General features: G+C 38.5%; 1 protein-coding gene across 1 annotated transcript in view; it reads left to right on the forward strand.

Annotated features, from left to right (window-relative positions):
- Positions 1 to 12,518, forward strand: part of LOC110203946 (pericentrin-like) — a 52,250-nt gene extending 39,732 nt beyond the window's left edge. Inside the window, exons 8-10 of the mRNA XM_020980330.2 lie at positions 8,080 to 8,394; positions 10,102 to 10,273; positions 11,515 to 12,518. The gene's annotated coding sequence lies outside the window, so the exon portion shown is untranslated. The remainder of the gene's footprint in view (positions 1 to 8,079; positions 8,395 to 10,101; positions 10,274 to 11,514) is intronic.
- Positions 12,519 to 12,894: the final 376 nt, after the last annotated feature.

Below are 12,894 nucleotides of genomic sequence, written 5' to 3' on the forward strand. Positions count from 1 at the left end.
GTCTCTCACACGTGTACGCAGGCACTCACAGCACTAGGCAAATCAACCAGACTTTGTCGTAGAGGGAGGTGAAATGCATGCCATTCCTTGGCGTTGGGACTTGAGCCCTGTCCTGGTCAACTCGATTTTCGGTTTGGTTGTTTGTGTGAGAGGGACATGAAGCAATTGATCAAACAGGCCTGGCACTGAGCGACTCCACTCAGTCATGGACGACGCTGTTACTGGGGATTTTGTGGGGAGAGCTTAGGGGATGGAGCGGAGGCATAGGGGATGGAACGGAGGCAGAGGTGCAAAGCGGCTAACTTACTCTGGGGGAGGGGCCAGAGGGGCCCTCGCATAGAGGGGGGCACGGAGCTTCAGAAACTCCACCTCTCTAACACCTTTTCTCCCGGCCACGCCATGCCAGAGTGTGGCCCGACGGGGTACCTGCTGAGACGGCTATGTCCATTCCCCGAGCGCCCCATCTGCATCAGCGTCCGGGTCCTTTGATGGCTACCAGAGTGAGATCGGGGCAACGCTGGCGCGTGCCAGACGAACTGTGAGAACAAAGAAGGCGCGAGCTCTTGCTAGCGGCAGCCAGATTTGGATCCCGGCAGGATCATCCTTGGCCTGGGGCTTCCCCAGTTTAGAAGCTTTGCTAGAGACCAGCTGGGCACTGGCATTGGGAGGTTGAGACTGGGTATAACATGCTAATGAGCCCCATTCTGTCCCGACAAGAGGGGCATATGGGGCCAGGGGATTGGGAGGGTCAGCGCTGTGCCCTGGACTGTGGCCTGCCTTCCCTCCCCCCAAACGCAAATCGTTACGTACACACACACACACACACACACGCGCGCTTACACCACTAGGGAAAACAAAAGGGCTTTGTCCGAGAGGGCGGTGGAAAGTCATGCCATGTCTTGGCATTCGGAAATGCGCCTCGGCCAGGACTGTTCGATTTTGGTGTTGTTTGTAGGAGAGGGAGATGAAGCAGGGGCCAAAGAGCCTGTGGTTGAGGGACTCCGCTCAGTCATGGACATCGCTGTTCCCGGGGATTTGGGGGCAGATGTTAAGTGAAAGAACAGAGGCAACTGCGTCCAGGAGCAAGACTTTAGCGTGTAGATGAGCCCTGTGAATGAGGGTGAGCAGGCAAGAGGAGGTGCAGACACTGTTCCCCAGCACAGAGGAGGGCATGGAGCTCCAGACCATCCCCCTCTCTACCACCTTGTCTCCCGGCCACAATGTGCCCGGGCGCGTCTCTATGGGCTACCTGCTGATCCCGCTAGGTGTGCTCTCCGACCGCACCGTCCAAGTCCAAGTCCGCATCGGCGTCCGCGTCCCTTGGCGTCTACCGGTGTAACGCCTGAAGAACGCTGGGCGCGAGCTAGAGGGAATGCGGGGACAAAGAGGGCGCGAGGTCGGGCTAGGCACAGACAGGTTTTCATCCTGGCAGGATCATCCTTGGCCTGGGGCTGCCCCAGTTGAGAGGGTTTCCTACAGGGCAGCTGGGCTGTAGCATTGGGAGGATGAGAGCGGCCAAAACGTGGCTTCAAGTGCGTCCTGAGCCCCATTCAAGCCAGCCAAAAGGGGCATGTGGGGCCAGGGGACTGGGAGGGTCAAGCCAGTGCACGGGACTGTGGTCATCCCTCCCTCCCCCCAAACACAAACAGGTGCAGGCAAACGCGCTCCCACACACATACATACAAGGAGAGACAGACTGACAGATTACCTAAGGACTTTTTGAATACCTACATCTCCCTTTTCCTATTCTCTAAACATCAATATTGTACTAGGAACAAGAAAAAAAAGAAGTTTGAAATTTCCTGAATTTATGAATAAATGACTTAAGGTCAAACTTGACATATCCCAAACTTAACATTTCATCATGTGCCTCTCAGCCTCTATGTATCTGTAAATTGTACCAACATTCTTTCAGTCATCTAGGTAGGACTGAAAAAATAGAGCCATCTTTGACTCTTCTCTTTTCCATATTGAAGCTAGATAAAATCTCTGCCTAGTTTTAAAGACTTTTCATAATCTTAGTCCATCTTCTCCCTACCCAACTCATTTTCTGCTTCTTCTGTACCCTCCTTTCTAATTAGACTGGTCTTATTACTAATTCACATTCTCATTGTTCACTTTTCTTTTCCTAAAATGTCCTCTCCAATGCCCCATGTCCTGGCCAGTTCTCATTGATTTCCCACTTACTAGAATTACAACACTTATAATGCAAGCCCTCACTTATCATTTAATTATATATTCTTGCTTCATATGTTTGATTTTTGTCTTTCTACTAGATTGTGCTCTCTTTGAATTCAAGGACCATGTCTTTTGTTTTTTAAATAAATCTGAATTTTCATGAATACAAAAAAAAAGTAGAACAGGCAGAGAAGATTTTATGTAAAACCACAAATCACTGCAGTTTGCTTTAAAAATAAATTATAAATTCAGCTTGTTACTTTCAGAGTTGTCCTACTTACCTAAATTTCCCTTTGAACTTCCTTCTCTTCTGTGCACTTTTAAAATGTTTCTATGACTCTCTTTTTATTTATTTCTTCTTTTGGGGAGAAAACACTGTTACTAGCCCTCTCCTCCCCACCCACATTTAGAAAAAGAAAAGCAATTCTTGTGACAAATAAGCAAAACAAATCTATGCTTGCCGTGTCTAAGAATTTATACTTCATTCTCTATTTTGAGTCTGTCACCCCTCTGTCAAGAAGAAGGGAATGTGCTCCATGATCATTCATCAGCATGATTGATATACATGATTGCATACATCAGAATTCTTACATTTTTTCTTTGTAGTATTACTGTGTAAATTGTCCTCCTGTTTCTACTCACTTCGCTCTGTGTCAGTTCATACAAGTCTTGAGATTTTGCTGAAGCTGTCTCTCTTGTCACTTCTCCTTCCTTATCCTCCACAATATCAAGAGCATAGTCGGGGGCTCAGGAAACACTTGTTGATTGGTATAGTGATAACCTAGCTAGTTATTAACAGAGGGTCACAGTTCTTTCCATTCTTTCCTGTGCCTAGCTGCATTGATTTCCAAATCCTCATTATCTGTGTATACCCATCCTTTCACTCTAGATGTAAGGTGAATTTACTTTCCCCCTACAGTTTTACTGGAAACTTGTTGTAAGTGAAATTCATTGTTCTGGCAGTTTTCTATGGTCATTTGGGAGGAAAAAAGGAAAATTGCTAATGCATTCATGAGCAATTAATACCAATAAGAAATGAATAAATCATTTTTTTTATTATATGCATGCGAAAACATCCTCCATGATATGGACAGATAAAACAGTCATGTCTTTCATGTAACTTAAAAACCAAATTGTTTTGATTTTACTTTCTACAAATCCATTCTTCTTTCTTTCCTTCCTTACTTCATTCTAAGACCTAATGTAGCTTATCTTTATCTTATTTAGTTAAAAGTTAAATGTTAGTAGGTAAATATCTTTACAAACAATTATTCTTTAAGAAGAAATGAAATAAAAGTGTATTCTACAAAATAACTTGGTGGTTAAGACTAGGGTTAAGATATTAATCAGATCAGTAACAGTAAATATTTTTAATGTTTTTCCAGCTATCTTTAGTCTTACAGAAAGGTATGTCATATTAGCTAAAAATTCTGCACATACAGAATTATTGAGTTATTCCTGTTTTCCCTTTCTGAATTATGTTAGATACTATATATAAAACCAATCCACAACATGGTTCTGACCCTCTATATACTTATAGACCTTATGTACCATATAGGTATAGAATGCCTAATGCATAGTCACATTAGGATATGTGTGCACAGATTCCACAGGAACATACATTCATTGTTTATTTGTGCTAGATTTTTAAAAAAATAGTATGTGATAGCTGTTTCTATAAGCAAGTGCCCAACTGAAAGGCAGAATGAAACAGTGATTCAATGGCTGGCCCTGAAGTCAGATAGATTGAGATGTCCTGCCTCAAATACGTATAACTTTGTGCTCAAAGGCAGTTGACAGTCTCTCTGCACCTGAGGTGGTTTGGAGGCTATCAGTTACATAGGAATTGCCGATTCTCATCACTGGAGGGAATTCCCCACCCCCCACCTCAAAGTCCCTAAGTTAAGGAGACTGTAGTAGATAGTCCCCAACTTGGGAATTGGTTATGTTTTTAAAAGTTTTTGTATAAGTATTTAGAATGCATTTACTGTTAGAATTATAAATTTTTGTGACTAGGGTCCCAATGCCAACCCACAAAAACTTATATAATCCATCATGTAGCTGAACTGTAATACTGTAAAACCAAACCATTGTCTTCTCTGACAAAATGGACTTTTTTTTTTTAAGGCAACTGGGGGTAAGTGACTTGCCCAGGGTCACACAGCTAATAAGTGTCAGGTGTTTGGTCTGAGGCCAGATTTGAACTCAGGTCCTCCTGACTTCAGGGCCATTGCTCTATCCACTGCACCACCTAGCTGTCCCCCAAAATGGACTTTTCTTGGAATAGACCTCTTCTTCTACCTGCCAAGCAGTCCTAGTGAGAGCTCACCAAGCTCCAAACCAATAGCTCTGGGGTCTGGAGCAGGGTAGGGAGGAGAGGGGAGAGTACAGAAACCCTTGTGTAAGGAGCAGGATAAGGGCTGTAAGGTAACCAAAGTATAGAAGAGGAGAGAGCCAACTTCTGGCCAGTGGAAATTCCCAGGGATACCGACCTGGGCTAATTAAACTCCTTAGTTGTTACCTTTCTTTCATTCTTCGGGCCACGAGGAGTGACCTGCCTTTTTCCTTGTCCATTTCTGTCAGACTGGGGTTCAAAGGTTCTCTACTGTGTTGTGGATATGTCAAGAATTGTCTCTTGTAAAATGTTCTTGATTTTCTCATATTTTTCATATTAATAAGTAGTCAGAAATGTTAGTAGGTCAGTGAACTTTGTCTATATCACAGTTCCCTCTTTTTTTTTTTTGACATTCAGGATTTTAGAATATGTGATCTCAGGAAATATATAACAACTTATTTTAAGACGGATTGAAGTGGCATTTAAAAGTATATGTAATGCCTTAATTCATTGCTAGGAGGTTTTCTTTCTGATGATCAATCTTTGTTACTGTCATCTAAGAAATGGAAGGGCTACAGTCTATTGCATCAGAGGGAACACCACTATGGAAAAATCTCAAATCTTTTCAACTTAAAGAAAAGTAGTAAGTTCAGCTAAACTCTAGTTGAAAGTCATTGGTAAGGCACCTTCAAATGTGAAAATGGTGTACATTTTGCTCTTTATCTTGATAGCTCTATAAGTACCTAGAATAGTCTTCTGCACGTAGTAGACATTTAATAAATGCTAATCAGATCATTAATTACATTTAAAGAGATACCTTTAAAGAGCAGTCATTATCTGTGATTTTCTATGTTCCAGTAAAAATGCTCGAGAACTAAAAAATGAAATCATACAGGTTATTTACATTACATAGATGAGCAAAAACTCCAGCATTTTCTTGGCCTAAATTCAACTTTTTCCCCCAAACTAAATTAAGTAAAATTGATTTGTGAGTAACATCACAATTGTTATGTGTATGTAAGTCTAAAAAGGCTGTCCTGTAAAGCAGTTATCCTTATCAGGTCAGTCATAATCAGCTATTCAGTTGAGGGCTAGTAGGTGCCAACACACACCTGTGCATGCATGCACATGCCCACACAAACACATACACGCTAATACAGTTTGCAAGGATTTCAAGCATGCTGTGAGGAAAGTGGCTTGTAAAGAGGTAGGGAGAATGACTTTTAAGATCCCTGAGTCTCAGAGCTTTAAGTGACTCTCTCACTTGGATACACAGAGCCTGCTCACAGTCCACGATCATCCCAAAGAGCCAGTAAGCTGCTCCATGACCTTGCTCTCACAGGTGGTACAGTGAGTAGAGCACTGGACCTGGAGTCAGGAAGACCTGAGTTTAAATCCATCCTCAGACACTTACTAGCTGTGTGACCTTGGGCAAGTCACTTAACTTCTGTGCGCTCAGTTTTCTCAACTGTAAAATGTAGATAAATAATAGCACTTACCTCCCAGAGTTATTGTGAATATCAAATGCGATAGTAATTGTAAATCACTTACCACAATGCCTGGCACAAAATAAGTGCTCTATAAATGTTAATTATTATTATGGTTGTTGTTACTATCCTCACAGCCTCATTTTAAAGACCCTCTTACAGTACATGGTTCATATACTTTTAAAAATGTTTTTATTTTTGCATGCATTTATTATCTGTCCTTGACATTGTCTCCTCTCCTCCCCTTGAACAAGAACAACAAAAATATATGAAAAATAAAACTGTCATCATAAAAAGGAATAGTCCTACAAAACAAACTCTCATATTGGCCATGAATGGAAATATGTCTTTCTCTACATTTTAAGTTCATCACCTCTCAGGGGCAGCTAGGTAGTGCAGTGGATAGAGCTCTGGTCTTGGAGTCAGGAGGACCTGAGTTCAAATCCAGCGTCACACACTTAACACACTTGGTAGCTGTGTGACCTCGGACAAGTCACTTAACCCTGATCGCCTCAGCCAAAAAAAAAAAAAGATCATCACCAATATGTTTTGTCTTCAGTCTTCTGGACCCATGGATTGCATTAATCCGAGTTCTAAAGTCTTTCAAAGTTGTTTTTTCTATAATGGTGTCATTGTATAAAAGGTTTTCCTAGTTCTGCTTATTTCACTCTGTAATGTTTTGTGGAGTTCCAACTAGTTTCCTCCAAAACTGACTTTTTCATCATTTCTTATGGTACAACAATATTCCTTATTTCATATACCATAATTTGGCCATTTCCCAGTAGAAGGATTAGTTTTCTTAGTTTCCAATTTTTGTTTACTATGAAAAGAGCTACTATAAGTATTTTTGTACATGTAAGTCCTTTTTCTTTTTCTTTGATCTCTTTGGGGTATAAGCCAGCTAGTGGTGGCAGAGTCAAAGGGCACGCACAGTTCAGTCACTTTGAGAGCATAGTTCCAGATTGCTACCAGAATGTCTGGACCAATTCACAGCTCTGCTAACAGGGCACGTGTATGTCTGTTTTCCTGTAGCCTCTTAAACAATTATCACTTCCCTGTATTTGTCATCAGATGTGTGTGAAACAGAAACTCAAAGTTGTTTCAATTTACATTTCCCTAATTAATAGTAATTTGAAGCATTTTTCATACAGTTTTTTTCATAGTTTTTCATATAGTTATTGATAGCTTGGATTTAATATACTTCTGAAGTTGATTTTTTTAACTGATGTGCACAATTTTATAATTGTCCCTATTAAATTGTCTTATTAAATTTAACTCTGTCTAGCCTGTCAAGATCTTTTTGAATCCTGACTGTCTTACAGTGTTTTAGCTGTCCCTCCCCTCCTTTCTGTCTTTTACAAATTTGATGACTATTCCATTTATACTTTATCCAAATCATTGATAATATGTCAAGCTGCAGACACCAAAGCACAGATCCCTAAGACACTACCGAAGAGTCCTTCATTGGCACATCAGTCCAACCACAATGGTCTTCTTACTGCTACTCACACATCACATTCTATCTCTCATCTCTGTCTAATTCCTCAGGCTGTCTCCCATTCCTGGAATGCATTCCATCTTTTTAGAGGTTGTTAGAATCCCTCATTTCCTTTGTAGCTCACCTCAAATGCCACCTCCTACATGAGGCCCTTCCTGGTTTTCCCAGCTTCTAGTGTCTCTCCTCCCCTTCTTCCATCCCCCCCCAAATGACTTTATACTTATTTTGCTTGCATACATATATATGTATAAATGTCTCTCCAGTAGTATATTAGCTCCTTGTTATCCCACTGCCTGACACATAGAAGGTACTCAGTAACTGCTTATGAAGACAGATATGTATCTCTGCTTTTGACCTTAATACTTAATATTCTGGGTGCTGCTTTTGCTTAGTCTGTGATTATTTGGCAGCAGTCTGCAGCCAGACCCCGTCATTTAAAGCTTGGCTTCAAAAGAACATGAATTGTACAATTATAGGAAAGATTTCCATGAAGAATTGGGCAGAATTTTGACAAGATTTTCCATGAAGATTAAATGTCTTAACATATCCAGATGTCAAGTTCCTTTGTTCTAATGTTACAGCTTCATCACTGGTCCAGCCCTAATTCCAGGATACTTTTCAGTTGAGGTGGATTATGTCGTGCTTGTTTTAAATGGAAGAGAAGACACAAAGATCTCTTTCGCCACACAGTGGTTACTCTATACAAAAACTTTAATAGACACTCGGAAACTCCAGCACGTTGCTGTTGTCTTACTTGGAAATGAACATTGCAACAACAAATGGATTAGTCCATATCTTAAAAAAAATGGAGGCTTTGTGGAAATACTTTTTGTAATCTATGATAGCCCCTGGATTAATGGAGAAGATATTTTCCAGTGGCCCTTAGGGGTAGCCACGTAAGTCTAAAATGTAATCACATTGTCTTTCAGAATTGAATACTTTAATCTTTATGCCATTAAAACGAAGATTATGCAGTCAACTTTGTTTAAAGATTTTTCAGAACAGGAAAATTAGTTATCCATCTGTGATCATTAGGGACAGGTAAAATTTACAGAAGCACATGTATAATGTATATCTGATTGCTTACCATCTCAGGGAAGGGAAGGATGAATAGAAATTGGAACTCAAAACTTTAAGTAAAATATTTTAAAAAATTTTAAATCTAATACAATATAATTAATAAAACACAATAGTAAGAGAATATATTAGTATGGTAGGTATTAGTATATTATAACATGGGGCCTCCTGGTAACCAGTCATGTAAGATAGTGCTGGCATTCTCCTTATAGATTAATCATATTACACCAGACTTTTTAGGTTTTAAAAAATATGATTTATCTCTGGTTTGTCCTAATCCACATTAGCAATATGCAACAGGTTTCTATTATATTTTCTGGAAGGGTAAGGAGTCAATCTGAAAGCCATCTTATATAGTTTTTGTTGTTGTTGTTGTTAATAGCAATTTTTGAAAACTAGATTAACTAGCAGAAAGAATTGTTTTTTATCATTTGGAGAGGCAATGTGGTAGAAATAACACTGGTCTGGAAATCTGTTTCTTCTTTCTACTCTGTTTCTAGTTCTTTGACCGTAGGCAGGTCACTTAACCTCTCTAATACTCAGTTTCCTCATCTGTAAATTGAAAGAGTTGGTCTGGACCAGTGATTCCCAACTGGTGGACCCCAATCCACAGGCATCCACTATCATTATTACAAATCTCTGTGCACCCATGCACTATCATTGCTTTTCTTTATTTAGCTCCAAAAAAATACTCAGTTTGACATAGTGTAAGAAGCAAAATGCCTTCTGTTGACTGAATAATGTCAAGTGTATAGATATTACTATTTTTCAAATGCCATTGTGATTAACAAACTACAAGTTAATTTAAAAGTGTTCACGAATTCATACCAACTTTTTATGATAATGTACTTTTTTTTAATTTTTGCTTTTAGGCAGTTGGGGTTAAGTGACTTGCCCAGGGTCACACACCTAGTAAGTGTCAAGGGTTTGGTGTGAGGCCGGATTTGAACTCAGGTCCTCCTGACTTCAGGGCCAGTGCTCTATCCACTGCACCACCTAGCTACCCCGATAATGTACTTTTAATTTACAGATACTCACAGTACCACTACTGTGGAATATTGTGAAACCTGCAAAGGGAGTCCTTGTATACAAAAGTTTGGCCTAGTTGCCCTCTAAACCTCCCTACCAGGAAGCATGCTGGGATTACGCACAAGTCATTGTTGCAAAGCTTTGAATGTGACCTACACAACAAATGTAGATTAGTAATGGGAAGTATAAAAGGGAAATATAAATGCACCTTAGGTAGATAATCTTTCTAATATAGAAATAGCTGTCATTAACATGTATGTATATCATATGAATATATTAGAGAGTCATATGATATAATAATTAACATAATGAATATTAATATTCAAAAACATGAGTAATTTGTTTAAGATGATTTGTCAACATTTGGTTTGTAAGAAATGACGATTCAGATTATGTACAAAAATAATTCCTATTCTTTCAATCTACATTTCATTCCTATTTTGAAATGCAAGATGGTATGATATATTATGCACTAATTTGTATGTTTATTTTTATAGATACAGAAATTTTCCTGTGGTGGAACCTAGTTGGTCATTGTTGCATGATAAGAGATCATTCTTGTGTAATTTCTTAGGAACTATTTATAAAAATTCATCAAGGGAGACTCTAATGGACATTTTGAAACATGATAAAAAACAATAAGTTGTGCTGGATTACAGCCAGAGAAGAGTAAGTTCTGTTTCCTTTGCATATTCCCTTAGTTACTAAAGTCAGGCAGAAGGATTTGTTAACCTGGGCATTCATGGAGGTTCACAAGAAATAATCACTGTACTGTCAGTATAGTTTATCTGTAGAAAAATACAATAGTATTAAAAGCTTTTAGAAGCATCTTACAGAGACAAGGTAGGACTTTAAGATGGGCAAAGAAGCTCCATTAGGGTGGACTTGGAATAATACTGGCAGTCAAAGGCAAAACCATTTGCTAGAGCTTGGCTCAGTGGCATTTTCTAGGTTAATTTGACATCCTTGAGATGTAGTGAATGCCAGGAAGATGTGGTGTTCATCTCATTGGCATTCATCATGCTATTTCAGGATTCTGTAGCTGACATTACATCAATTCCCTCACACCTTCTGTGAACTCAGTGCCCCCAGTACCTTGTAATTGGGAAATGAAGGATAGGAGCAATTAGCAAACATAGGAGGAAAGAAAAACTGATAGACCAAACTTCTGGTTACTTCATTTAACACATCCTAAGTGTCAAATAAATGTTATTATAATGATTCCAAGAATTGTGGACCATCTCATATTTTTTGCATGGCAATATGTGAATAAATATTTTAAGGAGGAAAAACCTAGAACAGTGTCCATGAATATCAATGTAAGATTCTCATTTCAAAAATTTTAGAATCATTTTTTAAAATTTGTTTTTGTAGGAAATTGGAGTTGAATTGCCTGATTCTCTTCTTTTAAAAAAAAATCCTTCAGTAAAATTAGCTAGAAAAAAATTTATTATTGTACTCTTGATCCAGACCTTCAGGAAGTTTTAATTAAAATTATTTTAGTAGATATTTTGTTCCAGACTATCAAAGTCTATTCCCAGTTCAGCTTTTAAAGTAAATTTAGTATTATATATGAATAGTACAGTACTCTTTGAATCAGTCATGAGAGAAAAACATGAAAAATATATTTAAATATTAGCCATAAGAGTTTTTAAAAAGCTCTTGGATAAAAAGATTGGTAATTATAATATCTGTAGTGATAGTCTCAAAATTTTACTTTTTTATTATGGACTTAAACATCAACAAGTCACAGTGCTTTTATTTCTTTTTAGATAAGATTTTTATTTTCTTATTTACCAACATATTCTTTTTTAACCATTTGTAGTTCTTGATATTAAGATATAATCTTTTCTTCTGAAGAATAGAATTAGTATGGAGTGAGAATTCACATTCCTTTTCTTATTTTCTAGGTGGAAGCCTCAAGAAACAACTGAAAGTTTGAAGAAGTATCAAGATGCTTTACTTCAGAGTGATCTCATGTTGTGTCCTGTAGGAGTAAACACAGAATGTTACTGAATTTATGAGGCTTGTTCCTATGGCTCCATTCCTGTTGTAGAAGATGTAATGACACCAGGCAATTGTGGGAATGCATCCACATCTCCTAGCACTCCACTGCAGCTTCTTAAGGCTATGGGGGCCCCCTTTATCTTCATTAAAGACTGGAAAGAGCTTCCTGCTATTTTTAAAAAAGAGGAAAATATGAGCTTACAAGAAAAGATTGAAAGAAGAAAAATACTGCTTGCGTGGTATCAAAACTTCAAAGCACAGCTCAAACTGAAATTCATTAAAACTTTAGAACACTCTTTTTTAATGAATGATAACAAAGGTTAGTTGTTAATTTGACCTCAAAGTTCAGATATGAATGAAAATGTACTTTTCAAAACTTTTAGTGTATGTATGTGTTTTTAAGGAAAAATGTGTTTTGTAGTTTACAGTTATTAGACTACTGAGCATTGAGGTACAAAGTTCATCCTGGGCTTCCTCATGAAGCTTACTCTTCCTGTCTTCAAACAGGAAGTAGAATTAAATATTTTCTCCAAAATGCTAACGTGTCTCACCTTTTTTACCCATTTTATAAAATTCCATGGCTTTTATGCCTGGGCTTACCCTCTCTCTTTTTTAAATACATACATATATATATTAAACATATATATAATGCATATGTGTATATAAAGAGTGGATATTCAAGTAGTTCACTCTTCCTGTCTTCAAACAGAAAAAGGAATTAAATGTTTTCTTAGGAATTCTAACTTCTTCTCACCCTGTTTGCTCATTTTCTAAAATTCTGTGGTTCTTATCTTGAGGATGCCTTTTCTGACCTTTTGGATATGTGTATAAATGTATATTGATTTATGTACCACACTCTTCCTGTCTTCAAACAGGAAGTGAAATTAAAATGTTTCTTGGATTCTAAGCTCTTCTCACACTGTGTGCCCATTTTCAAAAATCCTGTGGTTCTTGTACCAAAGGCTACCCTGTATGTCCTTTTGTGGATGTCATATATATGTATATTAATTTGCATTATTTATAAGTAGTTGTGTGTTCTGTCAGCAACCTGTCAGGGAGATAAACCACCATGCAGAGAGGTTCCCCAAGAGCAACTGTCTTCAAGATCAAGGTGGTCAGGTGACTGGCTATAAAGGGTAGTTGTGGGTAGGCAAGGCAAGGGTCCACCTAAGTACCTAGTGTCAGACATAGTCAAAGGCAAAAAGAGGCTCAAGGCCAGAAGAAGCCATAGGTTAGAAACAAAAGGTTCTGATCACTGGAGCAGAGAGAGTTTGGGGGTGGAG

This window comes from Phascolarctos cinereus, unplaced genomic scaffold, assembly GCF_003287225.1.
Source record: "Phascolarctos cinereus isolate Bilbo 61053 unplaced genomic scaffold, phaCin_HiC Scaffold_1;HRSCAF=81, whole genome shotgun sequence".
Classification (NCBI taxonomy): Eukaryota; Metazoa; Chordata; class Mammalia; order Diprotodontia; family Phascolarctidae; genus Phascolarctos; species Phascolarctos cinereus.